We start from the raw sequence: 14517 nt of genomic DNA on the forward strand, positions 1-14517 counted from the left end.
TCATATATATATATATAATATATAATATATTATATAGGGTTAGGGTTAGGGTTAGGGTTAGTTAGAAATAGCTAAACGAGCCAGGTCAAACAGAGAAAAGCGCTGTCGCTCCGCGGCACTTGTTCTATTTCAGCGTTGTACGCTCTGGGGTTAATGGGCTCTTGATAATATGTACTTCTATATCTGTGATCATTAGGCCATGGGAACTTGGGTATCAGTTTACTGTCGTCAACCGCCTGGCAAATTCTAACAAGTTGGAAGGTACTCCTGTCACTTATAGTTATATTATTGTACAAAAACAAACTATTCAGCATGTTCTGTTGACAGAACTAAAATAAAGGTCGATTTTAGCGATATTACAACATTTCATGTATGTGAATGAAAGACATACGAGAATAATGAAAAATACATAAATAATGAAATTTTTAAGCAGCCTACTGCCGACCATGCAGGCGGTTGACGACAGTAAACTGATACCCAAGTTCCCATGGCCTAATCCAAGGCTCGACACTAACTTTTTTTTTCAGTGGCCGATCGCGGCCACCAAAATCATTGATTTTCAATTTTTGGTGGCCCGAAAATGCAATCGGGTGGCCCGAAAAAAAACACAAAGAAAAACATTATAAATCTTTATTTCAATCTCGTATTGTATATTATTTGAAAATTGGGCCGTCTGATGCACTTGCACAAGTCTTTAAACAAACCCCACACAATGGCACACACTGACATTGATGATTGAGGCATACATTTTGAATTATCCATTCCACAGCATCAAATTTTCACCAGAATCTTGCATACCATTTTTCTACTTTCACTCATTATTTATCTAAACACGCGCGTGCACATGCTAACGATCAGTTCAGACGTTCAAGAAGATCAAAGTCACAGAGCATGCAACTGTAATAAAACAACAACACATTGGCTTTTCATGTTAAAATAAAACATATACATTTAATCTCATGAAAGTTAAAATGTCTGGCAGGCTTTGAAACTGTAAAAATAAAATATTGCAGATGTAATAAGATAAAGTAGAACCATAATTATATCAACAAAGTAGCCTGGGTACGCATGCATTTAAAAAGAAAAAGCAGCCATGTCTAAGACTAAGTTCAATATTTCGTTGCGTAAAGAGACAGAGAAAATGCATAAATAAACTTACAAAGCACTAATATTACACTTCGGATTAAAATACTGATCATCTTCATGGAATAGTTCAGTTATTCTACGCGAACTTTTCGAACGCTGGCAGTTTCGCTTTGGATCCGAAACAGTGAGCACCAGTGCAGCTAGCTAGCAATCAGGGTGACCAGACGTCCCGTATTTTGCCCATGTGTCCGCCGTCCCGTACCGACCCTTCCGGGACGCATGTATTGTAACACAATAATGTGGCTTGTTTGCAGCCGCAGTAGACGATCGATTAAACCGTGCGCCCGTGTATGCCCGCGGTATAGAATGCTGCACGTGCGTACGTGTGCCTCGCTCGCCGAATTGCCTGCTCTCTTTTGAATGAGATTAGCACGTAAGAAACAATTATTTTTATCACATAGACACTTTGAAATTTTAGTGGCCCGATCGCGGCCACCAAATTTTAACATTTTGGAAATTTTGGTGGCCCGACATCAAGTTTTTGGTTGGCCCCGGGCCACCGGGCCACCGCTAGTGTCGAGCCTTGCCTAATCACAGATATAGAAGTACATATTATCAAGAGCCATTAACCCCAGAGCGTACAACGCTGAAATAGAACAAGTGCCGCGGAGCGACAGCGCTCATCTAACGTCTACTGCGGTGACTCTGTGGTGGAGTGGTGGGATTCTAGTAAACCCTGTTAGTTCCAAATGTGTTCACATACACGCCAAACAGTGGAAGGCACAGGGATGGTATCAGGAACCTTCTCAAAAGAATGTTCGTTGGGATCGTTATGAAAGTTGCCACGAGATAGCGCGTACGTTTAAGTGTATTCAGATAAAGATGGAAGCTCCCATCGTACGTAGTAGTAACAACTATTTTGCAAGAGCAGAATAGCAGGGTTCTCCCCAGGATGAAATTCAAACAGGGGGGAGGGGAGGGGAAGGGGGGGGTCCGGGGGCGTGTTTTTTTACCGTACCACTAATTAATGCGTAAAATCGCCACCACACCATAGACGGCATTTGGGGTTCTTGTATATATATAAGATAGCCGAGTCGGTGTACAGTTAGTGTTGGGTTCGGTACAGGTTAACTGTTTGAACTTGTGTATGGTCTGCAGTGCATGCGTGGTACGGTAAAAATACACGCGCCGGTTGTCCTGGTCGAATAGGAATTCTTGACGATCTATTCCCGCGCTGGCAAACTTTTATTGTGGTGGAATTTAATCGGGGCGGAGGTAATTTAAACGCGGGGCGCAACGATTGAAAACAGGGGGAAGTTTTCCCAAACGGGGCGCGCGCCCCGTTTGCGCAACGTAGGGAGAACCCTGAATAGGTAAGCACACATCCATTTACCTACGCAAGCCTACAGGCTGAAATAGAGAGCTGCCACCTGTAACTATTAACGCAGGCAAAAACTACACACCCCATGCGACTGACTGCAAAAACAACAACGCTCAAACACGACGGAGGTGTTGAGTAAAGTGACTCGAGTCTGAGCGACAAACACGCGGGCTTGACACTCAGCTGACAGACCTACTGTACGTTTACAGCAGTCTCCCTAACGACATGCGCGATGCAAGTCGAAAGAACTATGCAGTCTACTATTGTACGCTACGTGCGCCATACAATACGTTTATCCTAGCTATCAACGAACACGATACGATATTCATACTGGAAAAGGTACTTAGCTTGATGTACAGCTGTTGTCCAGGGCCTCCACTCTACGTACACGACGAACCAGTTTACAACACTACATATCCTGTCGACTGCGCCAGATGTAAGGGTTTGATCCTTACGTCGGTCGGTGTCCTGGTCGTCTGGTAGAATGAAGCACACTCAGTTGCTCCCAGGCGGTCCTTATATATGGTGGCAGCCGTGGCCTTGCCTGGCTTGCCGTGGATTCTGGGTCGAAGCCTGTAGATGAGTCCAGTAGAATGGCTTCGACTCGTAGTTGCCGGTAGACACCTTACAATTGTATTGGCTAGTATTGATTATTTTATAAGCAGAAAGTATTCGCCATACATACATCATTACATGTGTAGATTCAGTAACGTAGTAGCTATTTCATAAATGTTTTAAATAGTTATTAAGTTAATTATTGCAGAAAACTCACGGAAATGAAATCAACCGCCTGCATCATAAACATGTGCGCTTTTGTTTTAAAATGGGGCCTCTATGCTCCGTAGAAAAAGGAGGGCGCTGTGATCGCAGTTGTATCAGAATTTTAAAATTCTTTTAGAGATTAGACCATATAGATAGATATCATCAGAGCATATAAATCATAAGTTGATTTATATGCTCTGATATCATATAACAACAACTCATATAATATATAGAAGTTATATATATAAGTTATATATATATATATATCTGTATATATATATATAAGACGGTCATATGTATATATATATATATATATATATATATATATATATATATATATATATATATATATATATATATATAATATATATATATATATAAATATATATATGCTATGAAAAAAATGACTTTAGCAATTATTATGATTTTGAGAAATTTTATCTAAACAATTAAATAATTTTACATATGCCCAAGAGTGAGCATATTGGCCTAGAAAAATTATGATATATTATCATTATTATGATTAGAGATATTATGGCAATTTATGCTACCACAAACAAATTGTGATCCCATACATGGCCTATATAAGAAGAATAAAATTTAAAGTACACAGGATGAAGCAAAGTCAGGTAAGTAAGGTCATAAGATAAGTGTAAGATTAATAATTAGATTGAAGATTGGTCAATCAACTTTTTGATTCCTAGGTGTGGGGCTGCTACGAGACTCCTGATTGGTCGGCTGCTACGAGGCTCCTGATTGGCCAGTTCCTACGAGGCTCATGATTGGCTGGTTGCTAGGATGTTCATGATTGGCTGACAACTACCAGGCTCCTCATTTGCCGGTTGCTAGGAGGATCCTGATTGGCTACAGCTACAAGGCTCCTGATTGGCCGGTTGCTACGAGGCTCCTGATTGGTCGGCTCCTACGAGGCTCCTGATTGGCCGGTTGGTACGAGGCTCCTGATTGGGCATCTGCTACAAGGCTCCTGAGTGGCTGACAGCTACGATGCTTCTGATTGGCCGGTTGCTACAAGGCCCCTAATTGGCCGGTTGATAGGAGGCTCCTGATTGGCTGACAGCTACGACGCTCCTGATTGGCTGACAGCTACGAGGCTCCTGATGATTGGCTGACAGTTACGAGGCTCCTGATTGGTCGGCTGCTGATTGGTCAGCTGCTACGAGGTTCCTGATTGGCTGACAGCAACGAGGCTCCTGGTTGGCTGACAGCTACGAGGCTCCTGATTGGCCGGTTGCTAGGAGGCTCCTGATTGGCCGGTTGCTACAAAGCCCTTAATTGGCCGGATGATAGGAGGCTCCTGATTGGTCAGTTGCTAGGCGGCTGATTGGTCAGCTGTTACAAGGCTCCTGATTGGCTGACAGCTACGAGGCTCCTGATTGGCCGGTTGCTACGATGCCCCTAATTGGCCGGTTGAAAGGAGGCTGCTGATTGGACGGTTGCTAGGCGGCTGATTGGTCAGCTGCTACGAGGCTCCTGATTGGCTGACAACTACGAGGCTCCTGATTGGCTGACAGCTACCAGGCTCCTGATTGGCCAGTTGCTAGGAGGCTCCTGATTGGCCGGATGCTACGAGTCCCCTAATTGGCCGGTTGATAGGAGACTCCTGATTGGTCGGTTACTAGGCAGCTGCTGATTGGTCAGCTGCTACGAGGCTCTTGACTGGCTGACAGCTACGAAGCTACTGATTGGTTGACCGCTATGAGGCTCCTGATTGGCCGGCAGCTACCAGGCTCCTGATTGGCCGGTTGCTAAGAAAATCTTGATTGGCTGACAGTTACAAGGCTCCTGATTGGCTGACAGCTAGGAGGCTTTTGATTGACCAGCTGCTACGAGGCTCCTGATTGGCTGGTTGCTAGGAGGTTCCAGATTGGTCGGTTGCTAGGCAGCTGCTGATTGGTCAGCTGTTACGAGGCTCCTAATTGGCTGACAGTTACGATGCTCCTGATTGGCTGACAGCTACGATGCTCCTGATTGGCCGGTTGCTAGGAGGCTCCTGATTAGCCAGTTGCTACGAGTCCCCTAATTGGCCGGTTGATAGGAGACTCCTGATTGGTCGGTTACTAGGCAGCTGCTGATTGGTCAGCTGCTACGAGGCTCCTGATTGGCTGACAACTACGAAGCTCCTGATTGGCTGACAGCTACAAGGCTCCTGATTGGCCAGTTGCTACGAGTCTCCTAATTGGCTGGTTGATAGGAGAGTCCTGATTGGTTGGTTGCTAGGTGGCTGATTGGTCAGCTGCTACGAGGCTCCTGATTGGCTGACAGCTAGAAGGCTCCTGATTGGCGGACAGCTACCAGGTTCCTGATTGGCCGGTTGCTAGGAAAATCCTGATTGACTGACAGCTACAAGGCTCCTGATTGGCTGACAACCAGAAGGCTCCTGATTGGCCGGTTGCTAGGAGGATGCTGATTGGCTAACAGCTACAAGGCTCGTGATTGGCTGACAGCTAGGAGGCTTCTGATTGGCCAGTTGCTACGAGGCTCCTGATTGGCCGGTTGCTACGAGGCTCTTGATTTGTAGGCTGCTACGAGGCTCCTGATTGGCCGGTTGCTACGAGGCTCTTGATTTGTAGGCTGCTACGAAATTCCTGATTGGCTGACAGCTAGGAGGCTTCTGATTGGCCGGTTGCTACGAGGCTCCTGATTGGTCGGCTGCCACGAGGCTCCTGATTGGCCAGTCGCTAGGAGGCTCACAATTGGCTGACAGCTACCAGGCTGCTGATTGGCCGGTTGCTAGGAGGATCCTGATTGGCTGACAGCTACAAGCCTCCTGATTGGCTGACAGCTAGGAGGCTCCTGATTGGCCGGTTGCTACGAGGCTCCTGATTGGTCGACTGCTACGAGGCTCCTGATTGGCTGGTTGCTAGGAGGCCCCTGATTGGTCGGCTGCTACAAGGCTCCTGATTGGTTGACAGCTACGAGGCTCCTGATTGGCTGGTTGCTAGGAGGCTCCTGATTGGCCGGTTGCTACGAGGCCTCTAATTGGCCGGTTGATAGGAAGCTCCTGATTGGTCGTCTAAGGAAGCCACTCAGCTTCCCGTTTTTACGTGGTTCTCGGTTTAGTAGGTGCGCTAGTGGCACCCGTTTCTCAAGGGTAGTATCAGGTTGCGTCGATAGATTCCACGATAGATAGCACAGATAGATAACACGAACTCAGTATTATAAAGCTACTCTCCGTTGGTTCTATTATACCACAGAATATTCATAACAGTCTAAATGCACACAACTTCACGAAACTACACAGATGCCTACACGGAAGTCTACACACACAGAATACCGTATATCAGTGATGTCGTACCTTAGCGCAGCAGTTCACGGGGTGAAGGTGAATGGTAAGAGATAAATGGAGAAATACAACGGACTACGTGTGAAAGGAACAGAGGCACAATCAGAGTGGGACAACAACTGGACCGTTTCAAAGAAAGAAACCAAGTCAGCTTCTCTCTGCGCGTTTGGCGTCAACAAGTCCGGTCCATAATAGATATATAATGACACCAGTATATCACCCGGCGGATATGGCGCGATTGATATTGGTGTTATATTGGTTGCTTACGCCATGCGGCGAAGCTCATGCAGAATCATGGGCAATTATCAATGTAACCAATAAGTGTGGAGAAGCCAGCACTTTCCTACACTTGCCTCGGGGTTCCAAAACGTTAAGAGCCACAACTTGTAGCGATGAACGGTTGCGACATCACGTACGGAATGCAGTGATGGTGCAACGCTATCGTAGCCGGACGGGTCGTCAAAGTGGTGGTGGATGGTACGATACGGTACAATACGTATTGTCTGTGTCAGCACTACATTTATGTGCTGCGATAGCGGCAAGACGTCCTTATAGAAAGCGCGGCAATACGCAAGACGTACGAGCACGAGACACGTCGAAACACCAATACAGTAATACGGCAATACGGCCATACATCAATACACATAAATACGTCAATACGGCAATACGTTAATACATCATTCCGTTATTCCACGGGCTGGGCGGGGCTGGGACGCCGGTGTGCCAGTCCTTCTCTTCTATTGGCTAGGCGTAGTCGTAGTGGCGTGATCGTCGGCCGCGTAGAGCTGCAGGAGCGACTGTGCCCTCGTGAGCTCTAGGGACATGCGACGTCGTGGCGGGATGCCAGCTGAAGCAGCGTTCGGGGTCGTGGTCGTGCGCCAGGCCGCAGGGCTAGTGGTCGTAGCGGCAGCCAGCGGCCAGGCAGGCGATGGGGGGGCCTGCTGGCTGGGCCGCTAGACGTAGAGGCGTTGAGGTCCTGCAATGTGGCAGCCGCGGTCGTCGGGTGCGGCGGCGGCTGGAGATCCGCAGTGGCACGCGGCGCTGCGTTGGCGGATGCGATCGTTCTAGGTAAATGCTTGCTACGAGGTACACATGTAGAGGGGGGGAACGGGTATTTTCGGGACGCGGGATTGGCCATTTTAATTACCTGGGAACTGGGAAATGTCAGATAAATTTTTCGTGATTCGCGAATAGAAGTCCATCGGGACGTGGGAAACACCTTCTAAAATTGTCTGGGATCTGGGAAAATTGTGTCAATTCGTCGGGATTTCAATTTCTGCGCTAATATTTTTTAAATATATTTTTTTAAATTTTTTAAATTAATTATGCCCAGATAAATAATACTATGTAAATATTAGTATTTATGTAGTGTTTGAAAACCTAAACTACTGAATTTCCTGAAACATGTCTACTTAATTTACTGGGAACTGGGAATTGGGATTTTATTTTACTGGGAACTGGGATATGGGATGTTTTTTGCTGGGAAAGTGGGAATGTACCCCCCCGTTCCCCCCCTCCATGTAGGTTACGGGCGCGATAAGACCGTACGCATGCGTCGTGAAATGACGCCATTAGGCGCGCTATGTGCGAGCTATATATCGCGCACGTGGAGCACAGAGAAACCGAGCCGTAATAAAGTCTCCGGGACTACGAATGTGCAACGTGTTCTATGACTACCGTATGCTCGTACTGACAATATTAGGACACGAGTTGGATGCGGCATATAGTGGGCATTACGGCTGGGATTTAGCCGTGGCCCATTGCCACGTGTGGCCTCGTGAGCCATAGAGTGTGTGCCATAGTGTGTGCCATGCGCTGTTAAGGGGCGAGTGTTGGAGAGGCGCAGAGACAGGCTAAATGGCGTGCGTCATGCAAGCTTCTGCGACGTATGGACGGCTTGCGATCGCGCCTATATCTGCATGCGAAGGTGGCGCGGGTATAGTGGTTGGAGGCGTGGGTTGGCGGATGTTGGCTCTACGGGCGGGGACGTCATTGGGAGAATGCGGCGGTATGTCTTGCATTGATAGGGTTACTACCGGCACGTGTTGCAATGATTCGGGCGTGCACAGAGGCGCCGTAGTGGTGCGCTCCCTGAGCATAACGTTGGCGTGCTCTGGGTCGTCGGGCAGTGTCTGAGCGGTATAACCGGTCTCGGTGTCCGTGGACGTCTCAGTGGATACATGGGCTCGCGAACCCATAGTATTCACTTCATAGGTGGTTGTTTCCTGGCTGGGCACCACTGGCTGGATTCCTTGATCGGGGTCCTGATCAGAAGAATCGTCGCCGGTGGGTGTGGCAGGTGATATTTCGCAGAGACGTGCCAGCAGAATGAGATCAGTAGCGCTGAAATCACTGTCCGACGCCGATTGGCGTTGGGGAGGGTCGTCAGAATCGGATTGCGAGTCGCTCAAGTGTGTGGATGCACGTGCTGCATCTGGATGCGCGAGCGTAGCTTGCTGCCGTGGCTGTTGCCTCGTGGGGGCTGCGCGGGGCTGCGCAGGTGCCTTCTCGGGCACTGGGCGGGGTTTGTCCCAGCGAGCAGAGGGGTGCGCTGCCCAGAGGTTGTTGATGTGCGCGGTAACGTGACGCATGCTCGACTCGTGTTGAATGAGACACTTCTTCGGGGACAGCATTTTGATTATAGTATAGAAGGGTTTCCAGGGCGATGCGAGCTTGCGTGTGGTGTCTGGTTGAAGTACGGGGTCGTGGTAGTAGACCGGATCTCCAGCTTTGAAATGCTGTTCGCGCGCACGGCGATCATAGTGGCGTTTATTTTGTGCACGCATGTCACAAGTTGCGTCGCGAATGTGGACGTATGCCTGATGGAAACGTTCGAGAGTTTGCTGAATGGGGTCGTCGTTATACGTCTTCTTTCGGGATAGGAGTAGGTTATCAAGCGGAAGCGTTGGCTGTCTGCCATACAGCAGATAGAAGGGGGAGTGTTGCGATGTGCCGTGAATACTTACGCAGTACGCTGAGAGCAGAGATGGGAGCAACAAGTCCCAATTAGTCTGCTGTCGGTTAACGACAGTGGCAATCATCGAGTTTAACACGCGATGGAAGCGTTCGCAAGCCGCGTTAGATGCGGGGTGATAGGGGGCGCAGCGGACTGCCATTATGCCAAAGTGGCGGGAGAGGGCATCCATGACATGGTTGCAAAATTCGGTACCGTTATCGGAGAGTAGGATCTTCTGGCATGAATGTCGGGGGATGATTTCGTTGACCAAGAGGTCAGCGACAGTCTGCGCAGACTTGTCCCGTACCGGAAAACACTCTGGCCAACTTGTATATGTACAAAGGAAATGAATGATGTAGCCATGGCCTCTGGGCGTCAGCGGAAATTGGCAGGTGTCAACTGCCACGACCTGGAATGGCGAATCTGGGAATGGCGCAGCTCCCAGTGGAGACGGTATGTGTTGAAGCTTGGCGGAGTTGCATGCAACACAACTACGGACGAACGTATTGGTGGCGTACATTCCTGGCCAGTAGAAGCGGCTGCGAATGAGTGCATACGTCTTGGGGAAACAAAGCTGCGCTGCTTGATGATGAGCCGCGGTAATGAGGTGTTGATAATTGGGTGGGATGACGAGTTGCATACTGGGGTCTTCATACCGTGTGGGTTCAGCTGCGTAATAGATGAGGTCATCGTCATCGATCAAGTAGCATGTGACGAACTTTAGATCCTTCAGTGGTGGAGCTGAAGCAGTGAGAATGTCGTGAATCTTACACAAGTGTGCGTCCTGATACTGTTCTGCGCGAATGGCACCTAGCGATATGGTATCTATGCTGGGGCCTGGGGCGTTTACTTCGCATGTGGTTTGTGCAAGTCGCTGGGTTGTCGGGGGTGGCGGAGGTTGGGGTGGCGGCGGTGTGGTGAGACTGTTTGTGGGCGGCGCCTATCTCCACGGGGGAGTCCTCGTGGTGTGTTGTAAGTGACGAAGAGGTCGTGTGCTCTGGTGGTTCGCACGCACATCGATGCTGTTAGGTGTGATTCGGTCGGTCGGTGGTTCGCAGAGCGCACCGTGGTCATTTCCAACAAGATTCGGACAGTTATCGGCGTGAACGTTTCTGGTGGCCTTTGGAGGTATATGTATCTTTGGCTGGATACCGCGGAAATGCGGCCTGCACCGCGTAACAAGCATGGATTCTTCATGTGGGCCACGTAGGAAATACTTCGAAGCTGGCTTATGGTCTGTGTAGATGGTGAGGGAAGCGCCAGCAAGATAGTGGCGAAGGGTGTCCAGTGCATAGATTATGGTGAACGCCTTGCGTTGTGTGACTCCCCATCGTGCCTGCGAGGGGGTGAGTTGATGCGAAATGTATTGTATGACGACTTCGTGACCGTCATCATCGTCCTGAGCTAGGACGGCTCCAACTGCGAAGTCACTAGCATTGGTATACAACTTGTATGGTTTGTCGGTGTTGGGATATGCGAGAATGGGCGCTGAAACGAGTTTTGCTCGCAAGTGTTGAAAGGCGGTCTCAGCATCGTCAGTCCATTTAAAGTGTACATTCTTCTTGGTTAGGGTGGTCAACGGCATGGCAATTTTTGCAAATGATTTGATGTGCGTGCAATAGTAATTAGCCATGCCTAGAAACGATCTGACTTGTCGAACGCTTGCTGGCGGTTTGAGCTGTTGGATTGCCGTAACTTTGGCTGCGTCCGGTGTGACTCCGTGCAGGGAGATGACGTGTCCCAAATACTTGACAGACTGCTTCAAGAAAACGCATTTAGTAGGGTTGAGTTTGAGACCCGCTTGATGTAACCGGTGAAAGACCTGTTGTACGTCGGCAAGGTGCTGTTGCAGATTCGGCGAATGGATGATAATGTTGTCAATGTAGGGGATAGCACACTTGTTCTGAAGGTCAGAGAGAACCATGTTCAAAAGTCTCTGAAAAACGTTAGGGGCGTTGGCGAGCCCAAACGGAAGGACAAGGTAAGAATATGACTGGTCGTACGTAACTATGCAGGTCTTATCGAGATCCTCGGGGGCCATCGGTATCTGGAAATACCCGGATTTAAGATCTAAGGTCGAGTAGAAGTGCGATTTGCCTAATGAAGCCTAGAATGTCGTCGATACGAGGGAGGGGGTAGACATCCTTCTTGGTTATGGCATTAAAGCGGCAGTAGTCAATGACCATTCTGCCAAGAAGGTCGTCTCGTTTCGGGACGATAAAGGCAGGGCTTCCCCACTGGCTTTGCAATGGCGTGAGAATGCCGGCGTCTAATAGCCACTTGATGTGAGTATCCATTGCGTGGCGATAATTGAATGAAGTTTGATAAGGTTTCCGTCGTATTGGTGGATGGGTTGCCGTGTCAATGTGCATTTTAACAAGGTGTGTATGCCCAAGCTCGGCATCATTGAGCCCGAACAATTCATCGTTTGCTTCGATGAGATCCTTGATGGATTTGCGATGCTGGCCCGTTAAGTGAGTAAGATCGACGGGTAACTTCCGGTGGTTGTGCGCTGCGACATGGTTGACGTGGGGTGGTGAGCGGGCGGTGGGTATACGAGATGGCTGGGGTCGCAGCATTAGCGGCGGGCGGCTTGTGCTGGATACGTGCGATGGGCGAGACGTCAGCGACTGGGGGGTAACCTTGCATGCTATGGCCAATGCGGAGCCACGCGGCAGAGTGATGGGCGCCGATGTGTCATTGAAAAGGGGCACGTGGACATAGGGGGAGGAGGTGGGCGTAGTAACGGTATCGACCTTATAAATATTGGGGTGGGCTGGCCAAAGCCCATTCACACCAGTAGGTAATACAGGCACGTAAGCGGGAGGGGCATGCTGATCGAAACGGCCATAACAACGTTTGACTATATTAGGCTGTAGCGTGCAGGGGTGAAGCAGCAAAACAATATAAATCGAACTAGTGTCATCAGCAGCGCTGCTTAGCTAAAGACGAACGACGACGTTAGCTATGGTAAGCGTGGCTCGGCCACAATCGAGCTGGACATTGTGCGCTCCAATGAAATCAAAACCTAAGATGACATCACGCAAGACGCCTCGTACTATAAAGAATGGGTGTGTAACGATAGGGCCGGTAATATGTATGGGTAGGTTGGCGCGACCAAGGACGAATAAGTGGTCTCCCGAGGCCAACTTCAAAACTTGTGTGTGGTTCTCACTAAATCAATGTGCATAGCGGGACTTGAGCTTCAACCAAAACGTTTCGCTGATGAGTGAGGTCATCGCACCCATATCAATGAGTGCGTCTGCAGGTGCTGCTCCTATGTGAGAGGGGCAGAGTGGTGCAAGATGTCTGGGATCGTTAATATGTAGCGCAAGCACGCGCGGGTGAAACGAATTGAACTGGGCCGGTCTCCTCAGCGTCTCATATTGAAAAGAGGCCGGGCGTTTCACTGGGTACGTTGAGTGGTGCGCTCCTACAGTCGGTTGCTAGACGGCTGCTGATTTATCAGCTGCTACGAGGCTCCTGATTGGCTGACAGCTACGAGGCTCCTGATTGCCTGACAGCTACGAGGCTCCTGATTGGCCGGTTGCTACAAAGCCCCTAATTGGTTGGCTCCTACGAGGCTCCTGATTGGCCGGTTGCTATGAGGCTCTTGATTGGTCGGCTACTACGAGGCTCCTGATTGGCTGAAAGCTACGAGGCTCCTGATTGGCCGGTTGCCAGGAGGCTCCTGATTGGCTGACAGCTACGAGGCTTCTGATTGGCTGACAGCTACGAGCCTCATGATTGGTCGGTAGCTAGGCGGCTGCTGATTGGTCAGCTGCTAAGAAGCTCCTGATTGGCTGACAGCTACGAGGCTCTTGATTGACCGGTTGCTAGGAGGCTCCTGATTGGCCGGTTGCTACGAGTCCTCTAATTGGCTGGTTGATGGGAGGCGCCTAATTGGCTGGTTGATAGGAGGCTCCTGATTGGTCGGTTGCTAGGATGCACCTAATTGGCTGTGTTATATAGGTAATATAGTTTAAAGTATGGTCGTGGTTGTGATGTACAATTGTGATCATATAAGTGATAATGTTGTATAACCTTGTGATATGTTATAACCCGTTTGTTGGTTCAGTTCGTGCTGCGGTGAGCTTGAAGGCAACGTCAGACTGTGTCTCTCGTGCGGCGTAAGATGAGTAACAATTTACTTTACAATAAGGATAACACATATCTGTTGTAACAGATTAGATGGCTTTATTCTTCTGAGAGAATCACTAATACAGACTAGTAGAGTACTGAGCCTGAAAAACTATAAAACTTGTCTCTCCGATGCTCTGCATGTGATTATATACTACTCAAAATAAATCAGTCCCCCATGTCAGATCCTTGATTTTCTCTGCTCTTTGATTCGTTAAATAATTTATGTCTAAGTGGTACACTAGGACGTAAATTATTAGGCACTGGACTGTGCTGCCAAGATGGAAACTAGTGGAAATTTACTGAACTAGAAAGCATCTATCTCACTGGGGGAATGACATTGCCAAGCCCCATATATGGTATGGGGCTATGCGAGAAATTTCTACACTCGATTGTCACGAACGTATCACATGTGGTCAACACGCACGCTTGCCGCGTATTCCTGGCCTGCGTGCATCCAACCCGTGCTAACCTTACGTAATGAAATGCCGCGAATACACACAGCACGGTCAACGTTTGCTGCTGACTAGTTCTAATGCTGCTAACATCTTATATACTGATACTAAGTCATTGCTAATTTCAGGTCTACTTGCTCGCTAATGCTGTAATATTATTTAACCATGCTCTCGCGCATAGCGCAAATATCTATACATGTGTTACCAACGAACACCACGTATCTTCTTAAACTAACTCTACTCTCTACCTTCTAATAATTATAAACTACATTACCACTGTTACAGCTGGTTGATAGGAGGCTCCTGATTGGTCAGCTGCTACGAGGCTCCTGATTGGATGACAGCTACGACGCTCCTGATTGGCTGACAGCTACGAGGCTCCTGATTGGCTGACAGCTACGAGGCTCCTGATTGGCTGACAGCTACGAGGCTC

General features: G+C 48.7%; 1 protein-coding gene across 1 annotated transcript in view; it reads right to left on the reverse strand.

Annotated features, from left to right (window-relative positions):
- The window catches only part of LOC106808815, a 27702-nt gene extending 24432 nt beyond the window's left edge, over positions 1-3270 (reverse strand). Inside the window, exon 1 of the mRNA XM_014811676.1 lies at positions 3240-3270. The gene's annotated coding sequence lies outside the window, so the exon portion shown is untranslated. The remainder of the gene's footprint in view (positions 1-3239) is intronic.
- Positions 3271-14517: the final 11247 nt, after the last annotated feature.

The sequence above is a fragment of the Priapulus caudatus genome, unplaced genomic scaffold, assembly GCF_000485595.1.
Source record: "Priapulus caudatus unplaced genomic scaffold, Priapulus_caudatus-5.0.1 Scaffold307, whole genome shotgun sequence".
In the NCBI taxonomy this organism is placed as follows: Eukaryota; Metazoa; Priapulida; class Priapulimorpha; order Priapulimorphida; family Priapulidae; genus Priapulus; species Priapulus caudatus.